Genomic DNA, 18,949 nt, shown 5'->3' with positions numbered 1-18,949 from the left:
CTTCTTTTTTTTTTTCACCCCCCTTACCTGCCGCTGTGGTTCTGCGACTGCGTTCTGGTGCCGAGCAAGAGGTCGTGAGTTCGATTCCCGGGCTTATAACGATGACATAGAAAAAAGAAAAGGAACTACGTAGGTTTGCACAAGCGCGCCACTCTGTGCTAGATTGTTCAACGTGACTACTGACGGTAAAACTTGCAGGAAACGAATACAGCACATGTTGCTTTTCCTTTATCTGTCTGTCTTCGTTTCGTGTGCTGTTTTATCTATGCACGGCAAAGAATCTCGAATGGCCGAAATTAATTCGGACCACATGATACGGCTTCTGTCGACCCGTATGCTTTTTAAGAAGCACTTTTTTCTATTTTACGGGATGCCGACGCTTTTTCGCACGTGGCCGGTCTGGGTGCGAGGCTTCGAGTAACGACGGCGTCGGACGCGTATAAAGAAAGAAAACAAAATGGAGGACGCTTAAGCTTCGCCTTTAACGAGTGGAACGCAGTAGCATTCAAAGACCCCTGCTGCTTTTCACGCTTGCCGACAACAGCAGCTTATGTAACCGTAACGTTTACCGGTAAACGCTGGCGGCGAACGCTATGCACGAAGGCGAGCTTTCTGGTAGAAACGCTTGCTCTTGCTTGGGCCGATATCCTGTTATTGTTTCGCACTTTTAATGTTTAAATCTGAGATCTAACATAAGAGGTATGCGCTGCCCGTGTTTATCTTTCTTTTTTTTTCCCATGATATTTGTTTGTGGGCTGTCGTTCTCAAAATCCTGAAGAATAACTCTGTAAAGAACGAAAGACAAGGTCTCAACAACTTTGGCGATGCAATAGTGGTTGGGTATACGTGGTTCGGAATTTTTCGCGAGAACACCGTCGACGCTGGACGCGCGACGCCCGATGTTCTTGCGACGCGGGGCCCTTGACGATATCGCGTTAAAAACGCCACGTTTGTGGAACACGAGTCCCACGGCGACGTGGTACACCCGTCACGCGGGCGCAGGTTCGGCAGCGGGGCGCCTCCCGGCAGTGCGCCCCAGCTCTGTTGCCGAGTGCGCGATGAATCGATTCGAAGCGGCTCCAGCGCTGGGTGGCGCCATCCGAAGCACCTTTGCGAATTTGGCTCGCAGTTCAGCAATTTCTTTCTCTATGGTTCAGCGCCGGCGAACGCGAACCGCGCAGCAAGCAGGGGCATCGTGAGGGCAAGGCGACGCCTCTGGAAGAGTAAAATCACTCCACTGACACGAACCGGACAAACCGACGTATTTACTCGTACATAAGCGTCTTTTTCTTTTTTTTTTTTTAAGATCTAAGCTTTCTTTGCCTACTTCCCCATTGTTTGGCGTGGGCCCTCGGTTTGTCGCCCGCTAGGCGTGCTAGCCAGGCACCAGCGAGTATGCGCTAAATGTGCAGCAAAGGCAAACTGCGATCGAAGAGGAGGTTGTGTGGACACTACCACGTTGTTACGCAATCAGTCTAACCGGCGGAAGCCGTTCCATGGCGTTCCTCGAATGGTAGCGGCAGCTTACGGGGAAACTTTGATTTGGTTACCACGCAAGGGGCCGTCGCTTCGATGCGTCTTGCTCGTATGGCGTGCCGCGTGCACAGGCCGCGGGTTCCGCGCCGTCCCGTCTCGCACGCCTCTTATCATCGCTCGCTGCGCGTCTGCTGCTGCGGAGGAGAGAGAGAGATCTCAGCTGCCGAAGCGGGCTGCGCCGGCCTGTGGCTGCTGGCGCGCGTGTGCGTGACTTTCGCTTCCCGCCGCTTCGTGTACACGCTTTTCTTGTTTCTTTCCTCTCCCAACTTCGTGGCTTCTTCTTGCTTCTGTCGCGTTCCTTGGCGACCCAGTGCTTGTCACGCCGTGCTTGGCCGACCTTCCATGTCGCCCCAATCTTGATTTTTCTTCTTTCCGAGATTAGTCATACTTGGGCCGGCATGTCCGGTTTTTTTTTTCTTATTCATGTCTAGGCTCGTCTCATGCGCCGATTCTCACTTATTTGCGCATGTTAGTGTGCACCCTTCAGCGGGCACTGTTCGCCTATCTGGTCCCCCAGCACAATGAAAAAGCTTGCCAGCACGGTTTTCTTCCTTGTTTTTTTTTTTTTTTTTTTTTTCTTGCTGCAACAGTGCTGGTTAGTCGTACTCGAAAGACGAAACGGAAATATTCGACGGGAGACCCTCGAAACGATGGCATAGCATCCCGCGGCGATGACGCGTGCTCGCGTGTGGCACCTTCGACAGGTCGTTTCTGAGCCCTCCGCGGCAGCGCTACGACGATCGAGTATAATTGCATCATTCTAGCTGCATTACAATTACGTAAAGCGCTTGCATTACAGCCGTATTGCGAGAATGACCATGCGTAATCATCACCACCGGAGTGCTGTCGGGCAGCGCGTGCTCACTGTTGTGTAGCGTATACTACAGGAGCACCAAAAATAGAAAAAGAACGGTCAGTCGGCGGAGATGCTGACAGCGAGTTAGCTTTCTTGATAAGGTCCGCGGAGCGCCCCGATTTCGCCGGGTGCGCCACTCGGCGGGCGTCCACCTGACCTACAATCTGTGGGAGCCAGTCGCGTGCGCCCGCCTTGCTGATCGGCAGTGAGCGTGCCCTCCGAAAGGGCGCTCGTGAACGCATGTTCACGTATACGGCACTACCAAGTTCTCTCTGGCACTCCCGCGTGTTCGTGCCTCGAGTTAACGTCCGCCTTACAAACGACGAGAGAGACGGATACATGTAAATAACAAGTCCCCCTTTTCTCGTCCCCTCTGTTTCTTTATTCAGCACCTTCTCCCCAACATTCACAATAGAGCGTATGCGACTATAATGCTGGCCGGCAGAAAACTCTCTCTCTGTCTCTGTTTGGGATGGGGTCACGGAGCAGGCACGTCCATCCTAAGCCAGAGTTGATATCTCCGAACCAAGGTCTCAACGCTTTCTCGACCTTCGCCGCATGTCTTTCAGCAAATTTGTTTACTCTGCCGCATTGAGCGCATGCTTCCAATATACGCCACGTTGGCATTGCCAGCGAGGGTCATAACTAGCGCGCTGATGCCTCGCGGTACGAGTTCGATGCGCAGTGGCTACAATCGTGGACAAAGTATTTTGGGACAAGAAGCTGATAAGGTGGCCTGATTACGATGACACAACGATGACGGTGGAACGGAAGTAACGGTTGGACACGGCAAACCCCGTTTCGTCCTTTTAACCACTGTCGTAGTTAAACGAGGAAGGACAGAACAGGAAAAACGCGGTCCTCCACTTTCGCACCCGTCGGAGCGATGTCCTTTGGGCATTTACCAGTGCTGCAGCCTAGTTGTTTTCCCTCTTTCGTCGTGCGATCGAGTTATATAGGTATAGAGCCAAGCAGCAGCATCCGACGGTAGCGGACCTGCTTACGCAGCACGTTCGGGAAGTCGGCCACTTTCGTTCATCGGCCGCCCTGCCAGAAGCGGCCGTCCTCGCGCTTCTCCCGCAGGAGTTGACCCTGTGGAGGAGGTATCGGTCTATTTCGGGGTCTCGCCACTGCTCTCTTCCGCTTTATCGCGAGACACGCACGCACGGAGAGCGCGCCACGCTCCCATTAAAAGCGTGCAACGTCCCGAAAAACCATAAAGTGGTCTCTTCTGCGGACGCTGCAGTTTGTTTATACGGCATGCTCCTGCAGTCCACAAGTGACAAGATCTGTCAAGGTCGTCGGAGCCCTTTGGTCTGGCATTGAACGTATCGTCTGCTGGACGCGAGCTCTGTACACGAGGAACCTCTGACCAGGGGAAAGTGGACTGCAGCGCCGTTGGCCGAGGATTATAGCCGTACTCCCTGCCCGTTACTCTTGCGGTGGGACGACAGGGCAGCACGCTGAGGCGGAGTTTTTTTATCTCGCTTCCCCTACACCCCGGCTCTCGACGGGGCTCTCTGCCGACCCATGTATCTGTCGCGACGTGGTGTACCCTCCTTCTGCGCTTGCTCCGCTTTTTGTTGCCACCTCGTTACGCTCTTCCTCGTGCGCTATACGTATGCGTGCTCAAGAAGTAGACTGAACACGGTTTCGCATTTCGAAGGCTTCAATAGCGCGGCCATTTCTTACAGCGGGTTACATTGGAGTTTTAGCTTGTCCGTAAACGTATTGCAGTCTACGGAATGCTGAGTTAGTGGACACGCATAGGCGTGAACGTGCCGATTTGTTGGCGCAGAGCATACGTTATTTTCCTTCGACTACAACGCCGACGTAACACAAGAACGTGTTGTGGCCGAACAGAGCTATATATATATAGTGCTCGCGTGAAACCGCATCGCCGTTAAGGCCGCGCACGAGCGCCCCGTTTAAATTCGCACAAAGTCGCAACAACGCTCCTTGATTCGAAGGGGAAGTTTTCTCGCGCGTTGCAATTGGAGAAATGAGCTACAGCAACTTCACCTTGCTGCTTCCGTGCAACTGTAAACCTGATCGTAGCCGAGTCGAAGGCGCCAACTTTTTCCCGCTTGCCTCGTTTGCGACGCATGCAGAACACCAGCCTTCGGATTGTGATGGCGAGAAGAGCTCGCCTGGTGCATCTGTTCGAGCTAATGCTCGAACAGATGCACATCGCGCCGTCGACCGTCGCCGTCGTGCGGTTTGGTGTAGCGAGCTGTTTTACGTATGCGAACTTCGGTCTTGCTGCGAGGGTGGTAAACACAAGCGGTTTCTGATGACGTCACGGTGGTGTTCGAGCTCAGAGTGCGTGCTTAACTATATAGAGATGAGACAGCTCTCTCGAATGAACTCGTATACTCTAATACACTCGGGCGAGGCGCGACATTTTTTTAGGAGCTGCGCTTGAAATTCGACAAAAAAAAAAATTGCGATCGGAAGCGGCTGACACCTGCCTGTCTTATTCACAGGCGCCCAGTGCGTGTGGTGATCGCACATGGCATGTACTGCGAGTGCCAGTAATAAACCCGAACTCCAACGTTTACTGTCGTCTCGTGTAGCCAACCTGGGCAGCTTTCTACAAATATTGCGCGCGTGCAAGTTCGCGTTTAATTTTCTGCGCACGTGTGTGTGTGTGTGCGCGCGCGCATGGGGGTGGGGAGTGTATTCATTAGTTGCACGCCTGCCTTCCTGGAATTACTTAGAAAAGGTTATTCGCGCAGCGCCGTCGTGTTTCTTGCTCTTTCGGAGGTTGATATCATTCGTAACACGAAGGACCCTGATAATACTTTCAGTCGTTATGTCATTTTCTTGTATCACGTTTCCCGCCGGAGTGATAAAGAAAAAAGATGACGAACGCTATAAAACTTGTTTGTAAGCTTCGCGCCAACACACTCGCACAGCGTACTGCGAGGTCCTTGTGTGTGTATACCCACGTCGCCATTGGCGAGTTCTCGTCGACGATCGCTCGTTTCAGGCTCCCGTTTGTCATCCGACAGGTTTGAGCACGCTCCCCGTATAGGAGACAAACCTTGCAGCGGTGTATTTCCGGTTACTGCCGTACAGAGTTCGTAGAATCGTTACTAGAGGGAACTCCAGTGCTATAGCGTGTGTATTGCAGCTGCAAGCATGGCGATTCAGCCAGCATGGGTTATACAGTGCATGGATTTGCTTAAACTTCGTCCTTCTGGCTTCGCACGGCTTTGCGACCTTGGATACCGATCATTTTCGGTAAAATAGTGCGTTATAAGTGCGACAATTCGCAGTGATTATGCATGTGCTCAGTCTTATTACCTCCTGCGTTTAGAAAAATTGTTTTTGTTTATCCGCCGGTGTAACAGTTCAGTGGCTACGGCGTGGCGTTGCCGAGCACGATATCGCTTGTTAGATCCCGGCGGCCGCATTCCGATGGGGCCGGAATGCAAAAACGCTCGTGTGCCGTGCATTGGGTGCGCGTCAAAGCACCTCGGGGGCCATTCCGGAGACCCCCGCTACGGCATGCTTCGTTATCAGATAGTGGTTTTCCCACGTAAAACCGCGAAATAATAAATAAAAAGATGATTCCTTCGAAAGTTAGACCAATACACCAGTGTAGCGTAGTAAACAAAGCCACAAGAACGACTGAAGGCACAAGCAAGAAGACCAGACGGCTCCATAATTCAGCGTCGCGGAGCCGAGCGATAGCGGCGCCAGCATTCCCTCTGGTAGTCTTAGTAGGAAACTCCGTGGTGACGGTTCTCCCGAGAATGCCAGCGCGTGCCGGAGAGGAATTCGAGCCACGGTGGGACACACACACGCACACACGCCGCCTTCTTGGTCTCACTCCTTCTGTCTCGAAAATGGGCCACCAGACAACTTCATTTTTTTTTCTCTCGCAGTCGCTCCTCCTCCCCGCTTTCTTTTTTTTTTTTCTCTGTCTGCGTGGTCCCTTCTTGCCTCTTTCTTGCCCTGGCCTTCTGATCGCCGCCCAGTTCGCGTGCGCATTTTTGTTTATTTTTCACCACTTCTTTCCTTCGCGTCGGCCTGCCGGCTTCGTCTGCTCGCACAGCCGGGCTGCCCGCGGCCGACGAACCCGCTTCAAATCATCCCGTCTGCAAAAGCCGCCATCTTCCTTTTTTTATTTCCTCGCCTTCGCTCGTGGTGGTCTACCTACACCCTTTCACTAAATCTGTGCAGCGTACTTCGAGACTCGGCGTCGACCAATGACGGGTGCGACCGCCCTTATAAAAATCGTGCATGGCATTCAATTGGATTTCGCCAGACGGTCACTCGAAAGCAACGAAGAGTTAATAAAAACACAAAATAAACTTTATGACAACATTTTGTAAGGGTGTACTGGTGCACCTACTCGTAAGTCTGGGACCCGTTGTACGAGCAACACAGTGGGCTTCGAGTATGGCTTGCAAAAGTCTAGAGACCACGGGAATAGTTATATATATATATATATATATATATATATATATATATATATATATATATATATATATATATATATATATATATATATATATATATATATATATATATATATATATATATATATTTTTTTTTTTTTTTAATTTTTTTCTAGCGCAGTCGCACAACGAGGATACGCGCGTATACGAAACGTGAGCGTAGCGCGTACACGAGAGTACGAAAGTTTTGATCTAGCGCAACTTGGAATTGTCTCATTGCATTATGCTGATCGAACAGGTGCACGTAGAAAACAGAAAAAAAAAACGATTTCGTGGCATCGGTGGCGTACAGTATGTTGCTTGCGTCTGTACGCGTCATTCCGGCGGCTGGAATAATATAGACGCCTTGCACGCGACTTCACGTGCGCCGTGTTCGAGCTCTATTCAATGCTTCCATAGCACGGCTGCGTGGAAATCAACGGACTCGCCTGTATGTGGCGTTTCGCAGTCCGACACACAGTAAAATAATTTACACCCTTGATGGTGAGAATTGCGAATCATAACACCCTTGAAGGGTGTTTTCATTCTAGAAATATCCCATCATCATGACTTCTTGCGAAGCGCAGGGCAGTTCTAGATGTCATAACACCCTTTTACCCACCAAAAGGGTGCACTGACTAAGAATATTGGGGGTGGGTGCAAGGGTGTTTTTGTTTATTTTTATTACATTCACAAACGTACAGTTGTACAAAGAGACAGCGTGTCCCACGGCACTACAAACCAGTGGCGGATCCAGAAGCGGGCCCTCCCCTACCCCAACCCCTTCCCCCCGAGAGATGTCGGACTTTCAATGCCGACAAAACTCCTGAAGAGGGTTCCCCACCGTTTCACTGTCTGTTTTGATGAGCCATTTTAAATATGTTCTGCGAAAAACCTGTTGCTGAAGCCCTACTATTATGTCATAGCGGGCTAGGTGGCACACAGTTCTCATATGTCGTCACGCACAAATTCCGCGGAATCCAAAAGCGCGCACATACTTTTTCTAGTATTGAATATTTAACCAAAAAGAAAAATGTTCAAAACGTTTTCAGCAAGGCAGAACTAATGCAGCTCTCGCTTTTGGGACGCCAGCAATCCAGCAAAATGAATAGGCCACGTGACAGCATGCAGCTGGACGCGCCACAATTGCTCCAAAGCATTGCGGTCGTCTAGGTTTCGTTCAAGCACAACGAAACAGGCAGAAAAGGGGGCGACGAACCATACGCGGACAAAAGATACGCCGATTCGGGAAGATTTGACCCCACCTTAGAATCTTTCGCGGAATCAATAACCCCAATTCGTTCTGCTTTTCTGACGTTTAAAAACAAGGTAGCTTCGTAGGCAAACTTGAGCCTTCTCACCCACCACAATGCTTTGATCAAGCAGCCTCTACAGAAAGAGCCGTGCAAAACGCTCATGGCTTCGCGTCTGTGTCAATTTACGAAGCTGGCTGTACAAAAAGAAACTATTAAGTTTGTAGTTGTATAGGAAAGGAAAGTTCTACTGGCTTACAAAGAGCTGCCAGAACGGAGTGCTCAAAAAGAAAGGGAGGAAAATGTGAGAAAGTATAGAGAACCAACGTACAATTTGCGATGCATACAGTATTTACCACACCGACTAACAGCGCTATTTACTCAAATATTTCCTCTCCCAAATTGGAGACAGTATTATTGCCTGCATGGATAGGACATTAAGCCAATCATTATAGATGGAATGAGATTCCAGAAATTGGCGGGGCATTAGCAGACCCATCTTTGTTCGCGGAACAGTGGCGAGGCATTTTTCAAGTGTGCGCGCGATTGCCCACCTGCAAAGTACGTTCGAGATGTCTTGGCATATGGAGACCTGTGCGAGACTCGCCTGTCTCCCCTCGCGAGACGGGTAGGACAGGTGCGCATGCTGAATACGGGAAAGAAATACTTTGTAGAATGAAATTGAACTCTGTCAAAACACCAGAGCTCTGGATGACAGGTTAGAGTGTGCACAGAGGCGTTCTGCCAGATTTTAAAGCGAAGCTTTCTATGCCTCCTCCCTTATAATTTCCAGTTCTGCTGCTGCTGCTGTCACTGCCTTGCCAGCCGCGTCGGTGGGTGGTTTGAGAGCGTGCATAATGTACATGAGAGGGACTCAGGGAAGGCGTGTGCGAGCCCTTTTAGCGAGAACTTCGTGGGCATCGCTACAATACTCTCTGGACCTCTTTGGCCGTCACAATGCCCACTGAAACACCCTGGTCATCGACACAATGCCATCTGGAAGACTAACGACGAGACAAGAGAATGTTTAAAGCCAACACCCAGACGAACTGGGTAAATAATAGCCACTTTTCGCGCGTGGCAGCTCGCATACATGGGATGATCGCCGGAGAAGGTAAGGGCGCTGTCGCCGTGGTCGCCCTTCTGTGCCCCGTGTCCACTCCAGCGCTAGTCACTTCAGCATGGAATATCAACTAGCCCGGTCTCACACCCTACAAACACAAAACACGCTTAGTTTGGGGTCTCCTCAATAAAAGGAACGCTCCTACTAAACATGGCAACAGTTGCGGGAAAACAGTAATTTTACTTCAAGGTATGAAAGGGCACGTTTCTGCTATTTCTAAAAAGTAAGCACCGCGCAGTTTTGTGCACGTGGATCACTGACTCAGGGCATGCAGAGACGCAAAGCCGCACTAAAGCACCGCAGCGTCAAGACGACAACACGCAAACGGCTGTCCAGCAAACCAACCCTTCAGCCCCGATGCCCGATACGATGCGCTCGTGTAAGGGAATTAGAGCGTTAACTTTCACGTAAGCTACGAAAAATGGCGCGCAACAGCGCCTCGAGCAAACACGTCTTTATGTATTATAACATTCAACATCACATCACGACTGTGGTAGGCCGTCAACATCATCGCCAAATATCTTCAGTGAACGCAAATAGACCAGCAAGCTGAGCTTATGTCGATTCCCACTGTGCGTGGGATCTGCCCGTCTTGATGATAATAATAATAATAATAATAATAATTGCTTAGAGGTAGTGTAAAATAAATAGCCTCGAAAGTAATATACATACGTAGTTTAAAAGAATATATGTTTTTATGCCTTGAAAACGAAACCGAAATTGTAACAACTTCCACCGACGGGTGTCGCCGCGATCGCTGCTTCGTCTCGCGGCGGGCCGCCGGGTGCACATGTGCGTGTTCTCCGTGACAGTCTTGAAGTTGTGAGTAATTAGATTGTTTTTCGCTACGTTTAGGTTGCACTACCTCGTTGTTTTCGTGTACTTTTGTGCTCATTGACGCGAAGCGAGCATCCGGACTGAAGGCGACGCGATTATGCGTGAGAAAGAAAGGCAGTAGCGACCTACGACATCGGTGTTTCTTTGTGACAGTGTTTACTATGCCTACGACGGCCGTCATTCGTGGCCAACAAGAAACATCTTCCATTCGGCCTGAACAGTGATGAAGTGGACTTTTTTTTTCGGCGGAATCCATCGTCAACATCGTCCATCCACTACGTAAACGAAATGGCGTGCCCAGAGTACTCATCGTGACAGCGCTCCGCCTTCAAACCGAGGGCCTTTTGCAAGACGCATGGACTGCTCATATAAAGGGTACGTACGTACGTAGTCACGTTCAGCGTCGCATTTTTGTGGTGCGTCGTTGCGGTAGTAATTTTAGCGTAATTTCTTTAAAGGACAGGACAAGGTGTGTTGGATGCGAGTGTAGTTTGTGTACTCCAGGCGGAGCATACGGGCACCGAACGTGAAAAAGAAATGAAAATATATCGGATGTTTCATTGTTCGTGTGTCCTCAACTAATTGTGGCAGCACATAGAGTTGTAGAGAATTAAGTACTGCTACGCGTCAGTATTCGGCGCAGGCAGGTAAATAATACTTTGGTTTGGCTAATTAGTAATCTGTTACTAAAGATGGGCGCATACTTATACCGGTGTCACACGGCCGCTTTCGATCACGATTGAGCCTGTTCTGGATCGAAATTTTCGACCGCGATTGGCTCCCGTCCGCTGATTCAGGAAGGAAGCAAAACGCGACCAGAAATTCGATCCCACTCAGGATCGATCGCGGCCAAAAGTGTGCAGTGTGACAACCGTATTAAATATGCTAGTGCTTTCATCGCTAGAACTAATACCAAAGAACCACAACCATCCCGGCTATGTGGTTATCCTTCGTTTTCAGTTGTACTCGTTTGTTCTAGAAGCTCTCGTGCCGTTGCGGATGAACGCGTGGTTGCGCTATTTGTTTATGAATTTATCTTTTTGTATAAATAAGTACACCGAGCCTAATCAATTTTTTTCTCGACCTTGAACTCGTTTCTTGGTTTCACGCAGGCATGCTTATTACTACTACTATTTGTTTTCTTGTTGTACGACTGAACCCTACCTAAGGCGTACTGTCAGTGGTCGACAGTATTTCTGAAATGAACTGCACTGAACATCCTACAGCTATTGTACGTTTCACTACCTTATTCTAATGTCTAGTTATAAAGCGTATGGTTATTGTAACTATTCTTGGCTTGTATATATGTGTGTATTAAGCTGGTAAATGCTTAATTGTATTTGCAGTTTTGAGAGGTTCTTTCATTAAGTGGTCAATCTCGGGTGGTATTAATGGTGAGTTGTTTTCTTGTGCCCATGCAGTTAGTCAGCATGAAGAAATTGCATGGGAACCGGCTGATTGTCTTGGGCCTACACATTGCTCAAAAGACAGGGAAGATGTCTGAGCCGACAGGTATACTTTTTTCATCACAATTGGCCTACATATTTTTTCCACTGGAGGATGAAAACCTCTCCCAGTGAGCTCCAATTACCTCTGTCTTGCGCTAGCTGATTCGAAGTGAAGCCCGCAAATTTCCTGACTTCAGCATACAGTCTAATTCTCTACCGTCCTTGACTACCCTTCTCTTCCCTTGGCATCCGTTCTGTAACTCGAGTGTGCCACCAGTTATCTGCCCTATGCATTACATGGCTGACGAAGGCACTTGGGCTAGTTGGTGCTCATTGCAGACTTGAGACATCAATAACTAGCGTGAAAAAGACGACAACATCAAGAAGCACATAAGACAGAACTCTAGACTTCAACTGAAATTTTTGCTGCACAGAAACATGGGATGCACAGAATGTCGACCGACGGAAACAACACAGGAGTTATCGGAACAAATTGATGAATAGGTTAATTTCACATACAAACACTCTTAGTGAGAGCCATGGACGGCTGCTCACACACCTGCTCCCCACTTTCTTGATGCAAAGTGGTTCGTATATTTCCCTATGAACCTGCTTCTGGAGCTGCCTGAGTGCAGGATTGCTTTGAAACTGCTCGGTGCACGAGCACGTATGGCGATAATTGGCCAGGTGGCCACCAGCCACTATGGCACTGAAAGCATCCCTATGTTCCCTCGAGCCAAACAGGCCGGTGTTTAAAAGACTGCTTCGGGGAACCAAGATAGGGCAGCTGTCAGTGGCTGGTGGCCATCTGGCAAATCATTGCTGTAGGTGCTCATGCACTGAGCAGTTTCAAAGCGCTCATCTGCCCATGCAGCTCTAGAGGCAGGTCAACATGAAAATATTCGAAGCACTTTGCATCAAAAGATGGGTGATAGGTGTGTAAGCACCCCTTCCCTGGCTCTCACCAAAAAGAGCGTTCGTATCTCGAAATGAACCTATCCATCAATTTGCTCCGATACTTCCTTTGTCAGACAGGGAAAGGGAAAGATGAATGTTGCTTCCATCCGTCGAGGTCGCATCCCCTGAATCCTATGTTTCTGTGTAGCCAAAATTCCAGTTGAGGCCTAGAGCTCTGTCCTGTGTGCTTCTAGCTGTCGTCCGTTGTCTTTTTCGCGCTAGTTAATGATGTCTCAAGTCTGCACTACATGGCCTGACCAGCTCCTATCCCCTCTTTACTCTTTATGTCAGCTACGATATCAGCTCCTTCGTCTGCTTTCTGAACCACGCTGCTCTCTTCCTGTTTCTGCTGCCATCAGGATGAGAGTGGACATGACAAATGAAACTGAGTGTCATTTAGACAGAGGAGCAGTGAGACTTCCTGTGCTTTACCTTTTGTTGTTATACATAAAAGTTGAAATTCCACCAACACATCTTTTTCCACCTTGTGATTTTCCCATAGCTGTGACAAATAAATATATAGGCTTTAAGAAACTAGAAATGCAGTTTGCCTAATAAAAAGAATACTTTTGCACTTAAAGGTAATGTGTATGATGCTCTAACTCCTTTGATGCATGTGCCTTGAGAGGTGTTGATGTTGTTCTTCATTTCTTTCAGTAAGCTTTACTTGATGGGTCTGACTTTGTATAAAGAAATAAGTTCTGAAGAAACCATAATACCTGACAGGCAGAATTGTCGAGGTTGAGAGCGAAGTTTTCTTTCATGACATTTTTTTCAGGCTGTGCTAGTTGACCCATGATGTTCAACAGTGTGGACTTGTACAAAGGACGTCGAAAGTGGCGAGAAATTGCGACAAATGCTATCGCCTCTTTCTCCATCCTTTGTCGAGTTCACATTGTCGAACGTCACCAACCAATACCTACTAGCCCGTTTGCGTACCTGTACTAGTTGAGTCATTTCTACTATGGTACTGTAAACCGAATGTGATAAATTCAATACAGGTGCCTTTTCTATCTTTGTACAAGTAAGTGTTTCATATAATAGTTTAAGGCATTATGGTTGATGTCATGTTTTGACACCACCATAACCTCATAAAATATCTTCATGCATGCGAAAGGTGCCTCTTGTACAAGTTGCATGCTGGCCTGATATGGAGAACAAACCTGGCAGGAGGTAGAGCACATGCTGTATTGTAAACAAGACGCACGATTGCATTTACTTGGCAGTTATCGCAATGTTTTCTGATATTTACCTTGATGAACATTAGTTATCTCAGCTGCTAAAGACACTGGTAAAGATACATCACTAGACACTGGGAGCAGAAAGAAAATCTGATTTTGCAGTGCTATTCAAGTCATGCAACATTATGTCTAACCAAACTGGCAGGGATGCTAGCTGTTAAAAAAAAAGGGCTGATTTCAAGAAAATTTCGCATTCCTAAATGTGTAAGTGAAATGCTCTATGCTTATAAACTACAAGAGATTCCCAGGATAATCAGGCTAGTTAAACTACATTGGCCATTTGCTGATTCAATAAGGTTCACTGAAGCTTGTTTTAAAATTCAGTGTCTTTATACAGGGTGATGATTTTAAGTTTTGTGGAATTTTTAAATATAACCTGTTGCATATAGCATAATTCTAGTCCTTGAGCAGGAATATTCAAACAGGCAGACATATCTTGCACGAGAAATCGAAACACATGTTCAACTAATTAACGAAAATCGATTATATTTTCAATTAATTACTTCGTGGCACATATAAGCAAAAAGAAAGTGGCTTAACCGAGGGGCCGATGCTTATTATTCTTATCATAAGAAGCCAGCAAACACTAACACCAAGGACAACTTAGGGTAAATTACTTGTGATTAATAAATGAAATAAAGAAATAATAAATTAATGAAAATGAAAGTGGATGAAAAAACAACTTGCCACAGGTGGGGAACGAACCCACGTCTTTGCATTACGCGTGCGATGCTTTACCAATTGAACTACTACAGGCGCCGTTTCCCCATACACTTTCTTGGGTATTTATGTTTCCTAGTAGAACTCTGGGAATGTTTTCCAATGCCACCACATATATGAGGCACATGTTGTAATTTACGAATCATAGCCAGTGAGATTACAAGATGCATCCACTTGGAATTGATTTCCAGAATGATGCCAGTTTGGAGATATGCACCATCAAACTTGCTGTAAAAATGCGCTGTTGTTCCACTTTTTTTAACAAAATATGATTTTATGCACTGATGCACAAAAGTAACTGGAACATCCTTGTGTAGTGTTCTTTATTAGGGAAATATTCCTAAACTGGTGTCATCCTAGAAGTTCAAGTGCACACGTCTTCCAAGCTCACTGGCTACAATTAGTAAATTGCAATATGCGCTGTGAAATAATTAGTTACGAAGTCAATAGTGAATTTTTTTAATTAGTCGAACATGTGTTTCGATTTCTCATGCTAGTGATGTCCACCTCTTCAAATAATCTAGCTCAAGGACAAGAATTATGCCATCTGCCACAGGAAATTTTTAAAAATTCCATAAAACTTAAAAATGATTATGCTGTACAATGCTACTACAGTGCTAAACAGCCAGCAGCCTAATCATCACATTTAACAATGCCGTAACAACACTGACAAGTGCACTAAAGTTTTCTGCGCTTCACAGATGAAAGATGTTGGCCATTAGAATGTTTGATCTTAGTGTAACTCACAATCAGATAACCAGCAAGATTAAGTGAAAGCAGGTGACAAACTTCATACATGAAAGGCTTTAACTGTGCTTTGATTAAAATAGCTAAACTTCTGTTAAGCATGATGCATTCACTGTGTTGTTCCAGTTCAAAGCATCTAAATGATAAGATGCTAAAGAGTTCTTGCTTCGAAGATCTTTAGTGAAAACCTCTGTAATAAAAATACCAGCAGGATTATGTGCTTGCTTAGTGGAGATGTCTAAGATGATGTTAAAAGGTGTAGGTAGGGCTTCTAGTAGAAATGCCAAATAGTTCTGAGAGAGAGCTTGTTAGCAGCCACTGCAGTGTGTAGGTCATAGATTAAGAAAAAAATAAAGGTCAGCTTAGTGATGCTTAGTATAGTGATGCTTGCATTGTTTGCCTGGAAAATCTGTAGAACAGCATCGTTTGTGCCTCTTGTTAAAGGAGCAAGCTTCTGTGAAAATGCTGATTTCTACTCCTATTAACAATGTATATTCCTGAGGAGGCAGGCAAAACAACAATGCCTTGTGTTAAATTAACCGATAAATGTAAGGTCATTGTATTGCCTTGTGGCCACCACCTCCTGTGAAATAATGGTTGGCATTTAAACTATTGGTTTTGGGAACAAGGCATTAATGTCAAAGTACCTCTTGATGGTTACCCTGCAATGCATAGCGAAGCATATGGCTGCACCTTATTTTCAATATAACTTGCTTGTAGCGAAAAGTTGCAGTGAGATGATGTGGCTTCTCATCGTAAACTTATTGCATAAGAAAGGATTGATATATTTGTAAGCAATTTATTGTGCTCAACATGAGCATCTTTATTTGTGCACATTCTAAATGGTAGTTTTGGGTCAGATGTCACACACGAAAACAAACTGCCCAGCGTTATTGCTGTAGTATGAGGGCGGTTAAGGAAGTAATGCCTCCAAACACGCTACTGCAAACTGTAGTACTGCAAATATTTTGGCTCTTTATCATTAATGCACTGATGTTTAAGCTACACAATGTCACTTGCCCCATCTTCTTATCTCTTCGCATTCCAAAGTAATCGATCAATGCATGACATCCAGTGGTGATGTCCGTTTGAAACAGCGGGCTGCAACTGAATTTTTCACTGCGGAAGGTTCTACGCCCTTCAACATTCATTGCCGTCTGAAAGCAGTTTACGGGGATGCCTGTGTTGAAGTCAGCATTGTGCGGAGGTGGGCAAGGACTGTGAAACATCAAAATCCAGCCGCATCAAACTTCCAGAATCAGCACCTAACTGGACAGCCCACAACGGTTTCTGATGAGGATCATCAACATCAGGCAGACGTACGAGTTGGATCGAGTCAATCGCAAGATTAAGCAACACCAGATTGCAACAACACTCTCCATTTCTATTGGTTCAGCGAACCACATAATTAAAAACCTCCTGGGTTACAAGATTTGAACTTGTTGGCTATGCTTCAACTTTTTCATGTCAGTCGAGTTGCCGTGGCACCCAACAAGCGCAAGTTTTCTTGTAACGCAGGTCTTTAATGATGTGGTTCACTGAGCCAATGGAAATGGTGAGTGTTGCAATCTGGTGTCGCTTGATCCTGCGATTGCCCCGAGTCAACTTATCTGCCTGATGTTCATGACCCTCATCAGAAGCCATTAGGGCCATCCATTTCGGTGCTGATCCTGGAGATTTGATGCGGCAGGATTTTGGTCTCTCACAGTCCTTGCCCACCTCTGCACAGTGCTGACGTCAACACAGGCATCCCCATAAACTGCAGTCAGATGGCAATGAATGTTGATATGCGCACAACCTTCCACAGTCAGAAATTCAATTACAGCATGCTGTTTCAACTGGACGTCACCACTCGATGCCATGAATTGCTCGATTACTCTGGAACGAGAAGATGAGGCGACATTCGATAGCATCAACATACGTGCATCGACGATAAAGAGTTCAAAATGTTTGCAGTAATATTGGCAAAGTAGTGGGCTTGGAGGCAATAATTTCTGAATTGCCCTCATATAATTGTGTAGCCCGTCTCTCCTACATTCATGATGTGGCAGAATAAATGCCTTATTCTTTCGAAATAACGATCTTTTGGAAGTAAGCACTATCTGTGCTTGTTTTCTTTATCCTGGTCTTCATGTGATCTCGAAATATTAAAGTGAATGATGCAGGGAAGCGCTGTTTGTCATGTTTCGTCTACTTTTCCTGACATTAAATTGCAACAAATCATTTTGCAGGTAGAAAACAAGCAGATGGCTACAGCGATCAATGAAGAAATGGCTTCATCTATGATGGCTCGCCTTAGGACATTGGAATGGAGCTACACAAAGGCATCCCCAGCCTCGCCTGTGCCCTGGAACATTGGTTTGAATAAGACTGTTCTTCAGTGTAGAACGACCACAAGACTTGTCACCACATACAAGGCGTAGTGCAAGCTATAAATATTGTACACGTGGCTAGAATAAATGACCCTCCATGCAGTCACTCTTCCTGTATCTGTGGTAAATTGGACCATTTCACGCAGAACACTCACACGTGATTATGTGTTTTCTCTCAAAGTTGCTATGCCATGCATTTGGAAACACATTACCTATTGTATGCACACCGTACATAATATTTTTGTGTGCTAGCCTGACTGTAGACTTACGAAACATACAATGAAGGGCATGTGTACCCGCTTCAACGTGCCGTACTTCAACACCCTTATAGCAAGGGCTATTATATTGCTTATTACACCTGATAGGTGAAGGGGTAATATATTCCTGATCACACCCTTACACCCCATGGGTCGAAGGGTAATATGTTGTTGAAAACACCCTCAAGGGATAGGGTGTTATTGGAATATAGAATAACCATCATAAGGGTGTAATTGCCTATAAAACCCAGCTTTTTCTAGGGTGCTAGGGGGTTAGTTATAGACACTCAAAAAAACCCTTAGGGGTGTAAATTATTTTACAGTGCAGGGGGAAGGGAATTCTCGCAATAAAGAGACGACTGGACTTCCGGTCCGAGGGAGCATGCATGAATAAGCTGCGATGAACGCGCACTGCGCAAGCGGTGACCAAATTCGGCATCACCTTCTTTGCTTTTGCGGCTGTGCCATTTTCTTTTTTCTTGTCAATAACATAACGATACAGGAGAGGTTAGTGCATTCTGGCGCTCTGTGGCCATACTTGGCACTATCGCGAAAGAAACTCAAATCATCGCCGTCGTTACCATCAGGCCTTCAGAACCCGTCGATTGCTGTCAAAGAGCACGAACACATCCAAAGTTGTCAAAGTTGCGTTCACTATAGTTGGATAAGCCGCACAAGATAGCACAACACGCACAAACGCGTACAAGCATATAAACACGCAAGTTTCCGTAAAAATATAGGCGTAATAGTTCTGCGGAAACCCGCAAGGTGGAGGGAAGTAATTAATAAAGGGAATATGAGACATCGCCCCCAATCGTAGCAATTGCTACAACAGTGGATGTCTCATTTTCCCTTTATTAAATTTCCGTAAAGTAGTAGTCCAGTTTTGCAGACGAATGGGTCATAATACACAGCGCATATACCACATGGCTACATCACATCGTATGACCAAAACTTTTGGTGACCCATGACACGAACATTTATAGCATAAGCCTAAGATATTCGTATATCTTAAGAATATTATTTTTCCTGTAGACACTGCATATATAGCGTCCGCGAGACTGCACGCTTTTAAAGAAACACGCTGTGGCATTTCGCGAACGGCGTAGATCCCGGAGGTGGAGCGGCGGTCGCCACCGGTGAGTGTCGCTGCA

The 18,949-nt window shown here is 46.6% G+C and overlaps 1 protein-coding gene and 1 long non-coding RNA gene across 2 annotated transcripts in view; both read left to right on the top strand.

Annotated features, from left to right (window-relative positions):
* Nucleotides 1-18,949, top strand: part of sn (fascin domain-containing protein singed) — a 70,869-nt gene that overhangs the window by 5,053 nt on the left and 46,867 nt on the right. The window lies entirely within an intron of this gene.
* On the top strand, nucleotides 11,479-17,644 carry LOC126525481 (uncharacterized). Its single transcript, XR_007598225.3, has 2 exons — nucleotides 11,479-11,565; nucleotides 17,398-17,644. It is a non-coding gene; the product is annotated as an uncharacterized lncRNA (long non-coding RNA).

The sequence above is a fragment of the Dermacentor andersoni genome, chromosome 8 (genome assembly GCF_023375885.2).
Source record: "Dermacentor andersoni chromosome 8, qqDerAnde1_hic_scaffold, whole genome shotgun sequence".
Classification (NCBI taxonomy): domain Eukaryota; kingdom Metazoa; phylum Arthropoda; class Arachnida; order Ixodida; family Ixodidae; genus Dermacentor; species Dermacentor andersoni.
Note: the sequence above shows the minus strand (reverse complement) of the source record. Positions and strands in the feature narration are given on the sequence as shown.